Consider the following 15,051-nt stretch of genomic DNA (forward strand, 5'->3'; position numbering starts at 1 on the left):
GCCACTAAGGCTAACCCTGCCCTGGGCCCCTCTGATCCATTTGCCTTGAGTTACAGATCTCAGCAACCTCTCTATTTGTCAGTTGGAGCTTAAGGAAGAAAGACACCACCCCAGGTCAGAGGCATGTGTTAGACTTTTGAATTCATAATCTCCAGGAATAGTTAGGTAAAAGATACACACCCTTTAAGAAACAATTACTGACCTATTATTGGGCTTCAATAGATAGTGACCACATGGCTCATGACTGTGAAACAATCTCAAGACAAGAAATTTCAACCAAAAGTTATCAATTCTTTTGCTTTTGTTCTCTATCTTAGAATAGTCACACTTTCGGTCAAAGTGTAAAATTTCTATAAAATATATGCCCAAATACATATTTGTCAACCAAATAAAAAGATATTCTAATGAGTATAATTTAAAATAATGTAAAGTTATCTATAATTATAATATTACCAATGAGTATATCATCTTGGGAAGTATTTTGTTTCTTTACTTGCATTTCTGTTTCTGACGTTGAGTCTTCATGCTTAAGCATAAGATTTTCAGATGCATCATCATAAGCTACATAAAGATATACATTTAGTGCAGTGACAGAAAAACAGATCTATTCTGAAATTCTTAGTTATCAAATTTATAACAAGTGTAAAGCAGTATTTTCTCACATTTTTATAAAAATACAACATAAATAAATTACCTGACATAAAATGTTAAGAAAAATTTTAAACGTGTGTGTTGAAGCAGTCTCATTAAGATAACCATATATTTATAGATCAAATAATAATAATAAATGTCTAAGGTTATTTATTATACCATGTTTTTATTGAAAACTCAAAAGTTTTACTACAAGGGCATTGTACTCAAAACAGCTTGGTACTGGCATAAGAACAGACATATAGATTAATAGAACAGAACAGAGAACCCAGAAATAAACCCAACCTTTATGAATAATTGATGTTTGACAAAGGAGGTAAGAGTATACAATGGAGTAAAGACAGTCTCTTTAACAAATGGTGTTGGGAAAACTGGACAGCTACCTGCAAAAAAATAAAACTAGACCACCAACTTACACTATTCACAAAAATAAACTCAGAGTGGATGAAAGACTTAAATGTCAGTCATGAAATCATAAGCATCTTAGAAGAAAACAGGCAGTAAGCTCTCCGACATCTCTCACAGCAATATATTTGCTGATTTATCTCCATGAGCAAGTGAAATAAAAGACAGGATAAACAAATGGGACTGTACCAAACTAAAAAGCTTTTGCACAGCTAAAGACAATATGAACAAAATAAAAGACAAACCATATAATGGGAGAACGTATTCGACAACACATCTGATAAGGGGTTAATAACCAAAATTTATAAAAACTGCTAAAACTCAACATCAGGAAGGTAAATAATCCAATCAAAAAATGAGAAGAAATGAATAGATACTTCGCCAAAGAGGACATGCAGATGGCCAATAGGAAAATGAAAAAATGTTCAACATCACTAATCATTAAAGAAATGCAAATTAAAACCACAATGAGATATCACCTCACACCAGTCAGAATGGTGCTAATTAACAAAACAACACATAATAAGTGCTGGCAAGGATGTGGAGAAAAGGGAAACCTCCTGCACTGCTAGTGGGAATGCAGACTGGTGCAGCCTCTGTAAAAAATAGTATGGAGATTCCTCAAAAAATTAAAAATGGAACTGCCTTTTGACTCAGACACCCCACTTTTACAAATATATCTCAAAAATACCACATCACTGATTCAAAAGAAGAAATGCACCCCCATGTTTATTGCAGCATTGTTTATAATAGCCAAGATCTGGAAACAGCCAAAGTGTCCTCAGTGGACGAGTGGATTAAAAAGGTGGATGAGTGGATTATAAAAGTGTAGCACATATACCCAGTGGAATACTATGAGGCCATGAAAAAGTTCATCTAGGCCACATGTTAAAAGAAAATCACTAACCATTTGCGATAACATGCATGTACCTGGAAACTATTATGTTAAGTGAAATAAGCCAGGCAGAGAAAGAAAAATATCATATGACCTCACTCATTTGAGGAATCCAATGAACAATGTGAACTGAGGAACGGAATAGAGACAAAGGCGGGATCAAAGGAACCAGAGGAAAAGAGGACAGATGGAAGGGGGATGATAGGATGGGATAACCCTGGAGGGAAGCGAGGAGCGCGTTGCAGAGAGGGGGGCAAAGGGGATGTTGAGGGGAACATGGGGGAGGGGCGGGATGCATTTGGGGGGACACTAGAATCCATGTAAACACAATTAATTAAAATCAATTTAAAAAAGAGTCATTACTCCTGCTTTTGTTTCCCTGATTTTAAGTATTCATTATAAGGAATATCAGTTTCTGATCATCTATCTGTGTTCTTCAAGTTTGGATGTTAGATATAACCTCATAAGTGATGTTGGTGCATACTATACTGCAAAACTGCTTCAGAAACAATACACTCTCATTTACTTAAACCTTATGTTTAATGATATTGGATCCAAAGGTGGAGAACTGATTGCTAAAGCACTACATAAGAATACAACTCTGAAATACCTAAGAATGACTGGAAATAAGATTGAAAATAAAGGTGGAATGTGTTTTGCTGTAATACTACAAATTAATTCTTCCTTAGAGAAGTTAGATGTGGGTGACTGTGATCTGGAAGAATCCACAGTTCATCTAGGTGTTCATGTAGCTTTGTTGAGCTACAAATGAGTAAGCATGATATAAGAAGCTATTGTCTAAAACAGTTCTGTGATGTGCTGTATCAGAGCCAAAGCCTGCGCTACCTTGATGTCAGGTGAATAGAAAATGCAGGAGCAAAGAATCTCAATGAAACCCTTGCTGCACATAACAGGAGTCTGAAAGTGCTGTCAGTAGTCAGCAACAGCATAGAGGGAGAAGGACTTGTTGCACTTTCACAACCAATGAAAACAAATCCCACACTCTCTTATATCTACATTTGGGGAAATAAATTTGATGAGGCTACATGTGTGGCATATTCAGACTTAATTCAAACAGGCCATCTAAAACTAGACAATACAGATGTAGAGTCATTTGTGGTAGATGGACATGTATATCTTGCAGAAGTTTCCAATGACCTTAAAAATCACTATTACTGGACACCAAGTTAGGGAGAAGCTTACAGCCACTCATCTAATGCAGGTTTTGCTCTTGTACCAGTAGATCAATGACTCTAAAATAATTTTCACACATTTGTCTTTTATGTTCACAGAGATTAATATTTTATTGCTTATTAAACCTTTTTCCTAAATTAAAAAAAGATTAGAGCAGAAATAAATGAAAAAGAGTCACAAAAAATTAAAAAGATCAATGAAACCAATAATTCATTCTTTGAAAAAATAAGCAAGATTGATATACCTTTAACCAGGCTCATCAAGAAAAAAAGAGAGAGTACCCAAATAAATAAAATGAGAAATGAAGGAGAAGTAACTGACACCAAAGAAATACAAAGGATTGTAAGAAAATATTATAACTATTTGCCAAAATATTGGACAATCTGGAAAAAAAACAGAAACGTACAATGTTTAAAAACTGAATCAGGAAGAATCAGAAAATCTGAATAGACCAATTACAATTAATGAAATTGAAGAGTAATTTAAAAACTCCCAGCAAACAAAAGTCCTGGACCCGATGGCTTCACATAAATTTTACCAAAATTTCAACAAAGAACTAACATCTATCTTCCTCACAGTATTCCAAAAAGTTCAAGAAGAGGAAAGACTGCCTATCCCATTATCTAATTCCAAAACCAGATAAGGACACTACAATGAAAAAAACTGAAAGGCCAATATCTCTGATGAACAGAGAGGCAAAAATCCTCAACAAAATATTAGCAAACAGAATCCAGCAATATATTAAAAAGATCATACACCATGATCAAGTGGGATTTATTCTTAAGATGCAAAGTTGATCCAATAGTCACAAATCAATAAGCATGATACACCACATAAACAAAATGAATACTTACTTGAGGGACAGAAGACTGTGCAGGTGAAGGAGGGTATAGAGGGGATCAATGGTGATGGAAGGAGACCTGACTTGGGGTGGTGAACACAAAGTACAGTGTACAGATGGTGTGTTGTGGAACTGTGCACCAGAAACCTGTATAATTTTGTTAACCATTGTCATCCTAATAAATTCCATAAAAATGAAAAAATAAACAAAACGAATGATAAAAATCATATGATCACATCCATAAATACAAAAAAGCATTTGACCAAATCCCACACCCATTTGTGATTTTTAAAAACACTCTCAGCAAAGTGGGAATAGAGGGAACATATCTCAATGTAATAAAGGCCATCTATGACAAACCCACAGCTAACATCACACTCAAAAACTAATATACATTTCCTTTAAGATTAGGAACAAGATAAGGATATTCGCTATCACTACTTTATTTCAACGTAGTACTGGAATTCCTAGCCATAGCAATTAGAAAAGAAGAAGAAATAAAAAGTATTCAAATTGAAAAGAAATAGGTAAAACTATCATTATTTGCAGCTAACATGATATTCTATATAGATAGCCCTAAAGATTCTACAAAAGGACTACCTGAACTAATAAATAAATTAAGTAAAGTAGCAGGATACAAAATTAATATTCAGAAACTGGTTGTATTTTTATACAACAATAATGAACTATCAAAAAGGGAAACTAAGAAAACAATCCCATTTACAGCTGCATAAAAAAATAAAAATAAAATACCTATAAATAAACTTAACCAAGGAGGTAAAAGACCTGTACTTGGGAAATTATAAGATAACTGAAGAAAGAAACTGAATAAGGCACAAATAACTGGAAAGACATCAGGTGTTCTTGCACTGGGAGATTTAATATTGTTAAAATTTTTTATAGTAACCAAAGCAATCTACAGATTCAATGCAATCCTGATCAAAATTTCAATAACATTTTCACAGAAATAAAAAAAAAAACTAACCTAGAATGCACATAAAACCACAATTTTGGGAAGAAAGAACAGTTATAGGCAGGGACAAGACAAAGAAGTTCTAGTTCTGGCCAGAACAATTAGAAAACATAAAGAAATAAACGGCATCCAGCTTAAAGAGTAAAAAGTAAAACTATCTCTATTCGTAGGTGACATAATCCTATATATAGAAAATATTAAAGATTCCACACAAAAATATTAAATTAATAAATTCATCAGTTTTAGAATATAAAAGCAAGCAAAATCAGTTGTATTTCTAAACACCAACAATAAAAATAAAATTTAAAAAATCCCATTTATAATAGTATCAAAAAGGATAAAATATTTAGGAATAATATTAACCAAGGAGTGCAATAATTGAACAGTGAGAAGTACCAGACATTGCTAACATAAACTAGAGTAAGACTGAAATAAATGGAAAGGTTTCTGGGTTCATGAACTGAAAGACTTAATATTTTAAAGATGGCAATATTTCCCAAGGTGACTTACAGATGGATTCAGTTCATTACCTATCAAAATTCAAAGAATTACTTGCAAAAATTTTTTAAAAATAGAAAAATTTAATCCTAAAATTTATACACAGTATATATATATATATATATATGATTACAAATAGCCAAAGCAATGTTGAAAAGAATAAAGTTTGAGAACTCACACTTTTCCATTTTAAAACTTACTATATACAAAACTATAGTAAATCAAAAACAGTGTGATATTGACATATAGATAAATATAACCAACAATAGAACATAATTGAGAGCACAGAAATAAACCTATACGTACTATTAACTGACTTTAAACCAGGGTTCAATATAATTCAGTGGGAAAGGAAAAGGCTCTTCAACAAATGGTACTGGGACAACTCAACTTCCAAAGGCAAAAGAATTCAGTTGTACCCCTATCTCATATCATATATAAGGATTAATTCAATATTGATCAATGACCTACAATTTAAAACCATAAAGCTATTAGAAGAAAACATAAAAATAAATATTTTGGATTGGCAATGGACTCAGATATGATACTAAAAGCATAAGCAACAAACAAAAAAATAGATGAATTAGGCTTCATAAAATTAAAATCATACATGCATTAAAAAACATCAAGAAAGTGAAAGACAACATATAGAATGAGAGAAAATATTTGTAAATTATATATCTGATAAAGGTTTAATATCCAGAATATATAAAGAACCTCTACAACTCAGCAACAAAAAAAAGACTAACAACCCAATTTAAAAATGGGTCAAGAAGTTAAATAGACATTTTCCAAACAAGATTCACAAATAATCACTCAGCACACAAAAGGTATTTTATATCTTTGGTAATTAGGAAAATGCAAATCACAATAAGATACATTTCATACTTACTAAGTAACTATAAAGAAAAAGTAAAGCAAGTGATGACAAGGATATACATCCTTATACATTGCTGGTGAGAATGTAAAATGGGGCAGACAGTGTGGAAAACAGTTGGGCAGCTCCTCAAAAGCTAAACTTAGAATTAGCATAGGTTCTAGCAATCACACTTCTACCGAAAACAATGACAATGGAGATTTAAACAGATACTGTACAACATGTTCGCAGCAGCATTATTCACAATACACAAAAGGTGGAAACAACCTGAATGTTCATCATCAGATGAACGAATACACAAAATCTGGTTTATACATACAATGAAATATTCAATATAAAAGAAATTAAATTCTGACACATTTATAATGCAGATACACCTTGAAAATACTATACTAAGTGAATAGTCCAGACACAAAAGGAAAAATATTGTATGGTTACTTTTATATGAAATATAATAGGCACGTTCATAGAAACTGAAAGCAAATTAGGGTTATCAGGGATGAATGGAGGCAGGTAAAGAAGATATATGCTTAATGAGCTTGTTTATGGTGTAATAAAAAGTTGTAGAAATAGATGTATTGATGGTTAAATAGCATTGTGAATGTATTTAATGTCTCTGAATTGTACACATAAAGACTATTACAATGAAAATTTTATATTATGTATATTTTACCACAATAAAAAAATTTACTTCCCTTGCCTTTGGGGTCAAATTCATAAAAATGTTCTCTACAGCCAAGGCCCATGAGTTTAGTACCTATGTTTTCTTCTATGTAATTTATTGTTTCAGATCTTATATTTAGGTCTTTGATTCATTTTAAATTAAGTTTTATGCAAGGAGACAAACTGTAGTCAAGTTTCATTTTTTTTGCAGGTGACTCTCCAATTTTCCCAGCACTATTTATTGAAGAGGCTTTTGTTCTCCATTGTGTGTTTTTGGCTCCTTTATCAAAGATGATTTGACATAGTATCATTTACAACATGGATGGACCTTGATAACATTATACTGAATGAAATAATCGGAAAAAACTAAGAACTGTATGATTTCATACATAGGTGGGACACAAAATTGAGACTCATGGACATAGATAAGAGTGCAGTGGTTACCAGGGGGAGGGGAGGGGAGGAGAAGGAGGGAAGGAGGGGGACTGGGGGGGAGAGCATAAAGAGAAACAAATACAGGGTGATGGAGGATGATTTGACTTTGGGTGATGGGTATACAGCATAATCAACTGTCCAAGTGATGTGGAGATGTTTTCTCTAACTCTATGTACTCTAGTTGACCAATGTCATCCTGTCAAATTTAATTGTCTAAATAAAAATTATAATTTTAAAAATTTAGTTAACTGATAAAATTCAGCTATAAAGTTGAAGAAAATTCATAATAAATTTTAAACAAAGGGAAATATCCTGATCATAATAAATAGTACTCAGCCATAATAAAAAAGAATGAAGTTTTACCGTTTGCAACAACAGGAATGGACCTGGAGGATATTATGCTAAGTAAGATAAGTCACACAGAGAAAGACAAATACCATATGATTTTACTTATATGTGAAATCTATAACACAAAACAAACAAACAAACAAACCAGAAACAAATTCACAGATGCAGAGAACAAATTATGGTAATGGTAGCCAGATGGATTGGCAGTTGGGTGAGAAAGGTGAATGGATTAAGAAGTACAGAATTGCAGTTACAGAAGTCACAGTGATGTAAAATACATCATTGGGAATATAATCAATTATATTGTAGTAACTATGTATGGTGCCCGATGATTACTAGACTTATCGGGGAGATTATTTCATAAGTTATATAAATGTCTAATCACTATGCTGTACCCCTGAAACTAATATAATATTGACTATCAATTGTAATTGGAAAATAAAAATTAAAGGATATGTAATATACATGACAAAAAATATGACCTCAGAGATCTGTTAGAAAATAATTTTTTACTTTATTCTCGCATTTCCAGAAAGGTATTTGTTGATCCTAATGTATTATCTTATAAAATGCAGCTATCATTTGAGGAATTAAAGAAAATATTCCTTCAAATAAGAATATTTATTTCAGATATTCAATTATCATTAGTGAAACAGCACAGACACTCTCATTTCCAATTCAAAGCACAACAGAAAAGCGATGCTCCTGCACACTACATCACAACTTATTTTCAAAGTTACATATGTTACAATGCAGTAACATATGGGTTGGTTATAAAAGCTACAAATATTGGAAAGAAAGAACGAATTTACCATTGTTTTATAACACACTTTTTATCAAACACCTAAAAATCTAGCTAAAATATTATTTATACCACAAATCATTTTTTTCTTGCTTATACCCTAATGATTTTTTGGTATAATATTATATTAAGAATTCATAATGCCAAATACTGTCATTTAGTTTAAGCAATGCTCGCACTTCCTTTCTACAGATCTTAGTTGAAATAGACTTTCTGATTAATTCACCAAATTAATTTTTACTTATTAGTCAATATATTGCTATATTACCTTGTCTAAAGAGTTATTTCTAAATTTAATAATCTTCTTTTAATTTATTTATAATTATACCATGGGAACACACAATCATGTTTATCTTACAGAACAAAAAATTTTTTTACCTTTAAATTCTCTTTCTTCTTGGTAAGTCTGTTTTTCAGTCTTACTTTGTAATTTCTTTTCTAAAATATCAGCCTTAATAACAAAAGGTATAATAAGTAATTACAAATGATATATCCTTGAAATCTAATTACCTCCTTTTAGAGAGAGAAAAATGTTTTACACATATCTACAAGGTCACTGCAAAAGCATTTTACTTTTATTTCCTGAATGTATCAAATTAAAAAGAATAATTCATAGATCTGAGAAGCATGTAGGGACATGTGATAATGTGGAAAGAACCCAAACTATATCGTGATTCTCATTCATAAATAATTTCAAATAAACTATGTTAATAATTCTTTATTATAATTCTAGTTTAGATTTATATTTTAGTTTGAGTCAATCTCTAAACAAACTCAAATGGCTTACAAAATTATTTTTATAAGTCCACTTCAATAATTTCTATGATAAAAATATACTGTGAAGATATGTCAAATATGTACAGCTTTTTTTATCATTTCTCTTTTCCCAGCACTTTGCCCTACGGCTTGCCTGATGATTCAACAAAAGCAATTCTGACAATTTTCAATGTCTCATATAAGTTATAGAAAATTATTCCAAAATGACTATGCTTTTACAATTACCTTGATATATAAAATTTTTTGTAGATGAACCTAAAATGAAATTCTTTCCTGTCTCAATTAATTATGTCTTTTAATTTATCATTAAAACTCTAATCTAAAACCTTTCTTTGTCAATATAGATTAGAATTTTTTGTTAAAATATTACTTTGATTCCCAAATATTATCTTTAATATCATTAGTATAAATCAGGTTTGGATAAAAAAAAAGTTGTGGTACATTTACACAATGAAATACTCCTCAGCCATAAAAAAGAAGGAACTCTTACCCTTTGCAACAGCATGGATGGACCTGGAGAGCATTATGCTAAGTGAAATAAGCCAGTCAGAGAAAGAAAACTATCTTGTGATTTCAGTCATGTGAAATCTAATGAACTAAATGAATTAACAAGCAAAAGAGACATACTCATAGAGAGCAGGCTAACAGCTGTCAAAGGCAGAGGCTGGGTGAGGTGGGTGGAGGGATTGAACAAAAAAGAGGAAAAAAGGAGAAAAAACTCATGAACAAACAACAATGTGGTGATTGCCAGCATCAGGAGGTATGGCGGAGGTAGAGGGGGGTATGAGGGATAAATGGTGATAGATGGAGACTTGACTTATGGAGGTGAACACACAATACAGTGTACAGATGATGTACCGTAGAATTGTGTACCTAAAACCTGCATCATTTTGTTAACCAATGTGACCCCAATAAATTCAATAAAAAGGAAAAAATAAAATAATATAAAATAAGTAAAAAAAGTTAAAAGGTAACAAGAAGTCAAACTTTTAATTCCCTTCAAGTAACAAAATATTGATGTTTTAATTAACATTTATTCAAACTATTCAAGGAGGCTAGCAACCCAAAATAAATGGCTTTCAAGTTATTGTACTACATCTTACCTTTGAGATGTCAGTACCCACTGGCTTTCGGGGTGAAATTAATGATGTCACTGTTTTCCCTGGAAGTGATGCGTCTACAGACAGTAAATCTTGAATTTCTTTATTCAACAATGATTCTGTGGACAATCTATCATGGGTCTTTGATGGAATAGGTTTTCCACCAAAGGGTAGGTTTTCATCAGCTGAAACTTCATTTGAAGTCTTTAAAAGAGCTGATCCATCTTGAGACTCAAGGATTTGTGAAAGCTCTGAAACAGCAGAGCTAGCTTTTTTCTTCTCTGATCTTTAGAATTACAAAATATCTGCTATTAGATTATGTAAAGAACACTTTTTATTTGTAACTGAAGAATTATATTTGTAATCTTTAAGATTAATCAATTATAATTACTCAATTTAATGATAAGACAAATGTGATATTGATGCTACATAACAAGTTGAAGATAATATATCTTCTGAGATTTAAAACATACATAGAATTAAGTGACATTTAAAACATTAAACATAAATAAGTTATTTAGGGTCATATCAGGACACAGAACAAAGATTTGGTCAGCGAAAGTATAGCACAAAGATGGTTTGGAAGTGTTCCTTTAGTCACATTTATGCCAAAGTTAACATTTTGCTTAAGGTTTATTGTAAAATGTCTAAAATAATTTAAATTTCAGTCTCACAGATGCAAAAATTTTAAATATAACTAATTATAAATTTATCACACAGCCTACATTTGTTAATTCAGGGTGAATTCCAAACACCAGAATTTGGATTATTGAAAGGGGGAGTGGAAAAGCCAATTCTGAGAATAAAAGATGGTTGATAGTTAAAAAACATGTAATTAATGACAAACTTTTGCAGAGGCATTATAAAATGGATTCTATTACTAAAGTAAAGAGAAAAGATGGTTTCCTGTCCTAAATTAAGAAGGGCATCTCATGCTCAAACATGATTTAATAGTTTTATTAGTTATTTGAATTTGAGATGACTGGTTATGAAACAATCAAATACTCTTCTGGAGATTATTTTTGAAGAAACATCCTAGAAGATTATTGTTACTTGGCACTGAAGCATAAAAATAGTTCAAATGCATGGTATTAACTGATGCTTTTGTTTATAAGCATGCCTACTGCTACACACAAACACTGCTCCTGCCATTAATATTACCAGATAGATGTAAGTAAATACTTTTAAAGATTTTAAAATGTTTACTAGGAGATATTATTAATCACTTGATTCTAAACAAGCAAATGATTTCATTTTTACAATAGAGGAAATGTGTGGCAATCTCAAGAACATTGCCTTAAATACTAATACTTAATGTAATATGTATGTTTATTTATAATCATATAATATAGTTTCTTTATAATCATACTCCCACACTCAAGCACTTCCTACTTCTATTTTCTCCCTAAACCATAAAGGACACTACATAACACCATGATATATCTGCTGAAGTGGACAAGAAAAAAAAATACTAAAAAGGCATGCAAGTAGAACTGTACTGAAGTGCACATCTACCAAAGCGATGTCTCTAAGAAGGCAGATAGGCACACTCTAACGCCCTGCTGTGTTTATAGATGATAAAAGAAGAGATATAGTAGGAAGAGAGGGAGGTAAAGGGGAGTCAAAGAGGGAGGGAGAAAGAGAATGGAAAGGCAGCCTATATTCACCTAGAAAATAAGAATAATAAAGCAAGTGATTTGCCCCTAACCCATTCTTTGCGAAATCATCAAAAACAACCTAAATATATTTTATGTCTCGCCTAATTCCCATCATTTGTTGCCTACTTTACTTATTTAATTATTTATTTATTTATTTATTTATTTTGACAGAGACAGTCACAGAGAGAGACAGATAGAGAAGAGGGACAAATAGGAACAGACAGACAGGAAGGGAGAGAGATGAGAAGCATCAATTCTTTGTTGCAGCTCCTTAGTTGTTCATTGATTGCTTTCTCATATGTGCTTTGACAGGGGTACGGGGGTGCAGCTACAGCAGAGTGAGTGACCCCTTGTTCAAGCCAGCAACATTGGGTTTCAAGCCAGCAACTATGGAGTCATGTCTATGATCCCATGCTCAAGCCAGAGACCCTGTGCTCAAGCTGGTGATACTGCACTTAAGCTGGCAACCTGGGGGCCTCAAACCTGGGTCCTTCGTGTCCAAGTCTGACACTTAATCCACTGCTCCACCACCTGGTCAGGCATCCTACTTTAGATTAAGATTCTTTCAATTCATCAGTCCATTTTAAAACACTATAATAATATAATTATGAGCAAATATCTTCATAGCTTTAATATAATAATCATGCTAATAGGATTCAACACGACAATCTTCAACATTCTGCTTGTAAAAGTATTTGTTAATTCTGAAGAGCTGAGCATTGCATCCTTTTCTCACCATGAAAACAGATGTATAAGGGCAGGATCTGTTATGCAAATCACCACAGACACCTCATAATTCTTCCCAATACATTGTCACCCAGGCAAAACTGCCACTGAATCACTCCCCAACCTGTCCTTTTTTGTTGTTGATGTTTTGCTTGTTTCTTTTCTGTTGCAAGACCTCATTTTCAGTATATTTCCTTATTAATTCCATCCATTTTCTAAACTGTCAACACAATCCCCAACCCATTCCAACTCCACTTAGAAAAAAAAAAAAAACACTCTTGCAAGTATGATGTACCGTATTCCCCGTGTATAAGACGCACCATTTTTTGAAAAATTTGGGGTCTAAAAACTGGGTGCGTCCTATACAGTGGTTGTAGGATTTTTTTATTTGCATTTCCTGCTTTTTCACACTTCTTTTGTGCTCATTGTTGAAGACAGTGATTCGTTCGACAGGCACAGATGAGGACAAGCTAATAGATGGCAGTTTTGACAGTGATGAGGAGTTGTATGAATTTTATGATGAATAAAACTTGAGTTCAATAACTTTATGTAACACATTTTTTTCAAATTTCTGGCCCCAAAATTAAGGTGTGTCTTATACATGGGGTGTCTTATACATGGGGAAATATGGTATATACTGAACTTTTAATTATCAATGAAATTACAGAGAAGAAAGGATTTCATTTTCTTATCTACAATATAAATATAACATGTGGAAAGCATTTCTAGATACAAAAAAAACAAAAAAAATTAAGATTCAAAATATGCAATCTAAAATGATTATGAAATTTTCAATATAGAGAACATAAAAATAAATGTCAAAAATTATTAAATATTTTGATAGCTTTAAAAATTATAATTATCATTGGTCAAATTCTTCATAGTGACCAGTTGTAGGCTCCACAACTAAAAAAACTTTAAAAATCTGTAATGATATTGTAAAAATATAATATGATAAGAGCCTGGACCCAGTATCAAACTATACTATAAGGCCATAGTAATCAAAACAGCTTATGGATGTCCTAGGTCTGATTCCCAGTCAGGGCACACAGGAGAAGTAACCATCTGCTTCTCCTCCCCTCCCCCTTACCTTTCTCTCTCTCTTCCCTTCCCACAACCATGGCTCAATTGGTTCGAGCACAATGGCCCTGGATGCTCAGGATGGCTCCGAGGAGCCTCCATCACAGGTGGTAAAAATAGCTTGGTTGCAAGCATTGGTCTGATATGGACAGTGTATCAGCCCCAGACAATGGAGGTGTCATCAGGTGGATCTCATTAGGGTGCATGCAGGAGTCTATCTCCCCTTCTCCAACTTAAAAAAAAATGTGTGATCTTTATTTCTACTATAGTCTTGACTCCCTCATCAAATCCATCCACTACAAAGGAATAGGATATCTAATAAGGAATTCATTTAAAAAACACATACACCACTCTTGCCTATAAAGCCTATTATATCTTCCATCTAAGCCAGACTCTAAGAACAACTTCCACAAAGCTTGTTAGTCTCGTTTTCCCTGCTTATTTACCAGTTACAGGCTGCCATACCCCCCGAGGGCCTCTCTGCATTGGCTAAACTCCAAAACACCTTGGATTAGGGAATACAGGAAAATATTATTTCAAGAACAATAATATATTCCCCTTCTTTTTTTCATCTCCTGCTTTGAACTCAGTGCATGGGAAGACACAACTTATTGCTCATTTAAAAGATGAACATTGTCTTTGCATCAGATGGTTCTGCAGAAATCCTCTCCTGACCCTACAGGTAGGTGACTTATGATGGCAAATGATTGTTAACTTTTGGGTCCTTGCTGAACTTAATCCAGAAAAATGACAATCTGGATCATCTCCAGGGAGAAATAAAATAAGAGATCTCAGTTTGTCAGCATGAACATGTCCGTTATAAAGTGACTTTATTAACAACCTGAGGACCTTACTGACATCCTTTGCCCAGGCAATACTGTGGAAATTGTTAAGATAAAGACAAGGCGTTAGCCAGAGCAAATGGAGAGACTTAATTGCCTGGCCTGTGGTGGTGCAGGGGATCGAGTGTCAACCTGGAACACTGAGGTCGTTAGTTCAAAATCATAGGCTATCTCAGTCAAGGTACATAAAAAAGACATATTAATGAGACTCTAAAAGCAAGAGGTGGACAGGGGAGAGACAAAGCTTTATTTATGGATGGTCCTGATGACCCTATCTCTTCCCCTC

The 15,051-nt window shown here is 32.9% G+C and overlaps 1 pseudogene; it reads left to right on the plus strand.

Annotated features, from left to right (window-relative positions):
* The window catches only part of LOC136306545 (leucine-rich repeat-containing protein 34-like), a 67,424-nt pseudogene extending 64,222 nt beyond the window's left edge, over window positions 1–3,202 (plus strand).
* The last annotated feature ends 11,849 nt before the right edge of the window (window positions 3,203–15,051 follow it).

This window comes from Saccopteryx bilineata, chromosome 5, assembly GCF_036850765.1.
Source record: "Saccopteryx bilineata isolate mSacBil1 chromosome 5, mSacBil1_pri_phased_curated, whole genome shotgun sequence".
NCBI lineage: Eukaryota > Metazoa > Chordata > Mammalia > Chiroptera > Emballonuridae > Saccopteryx > Saccopteryx bilineata.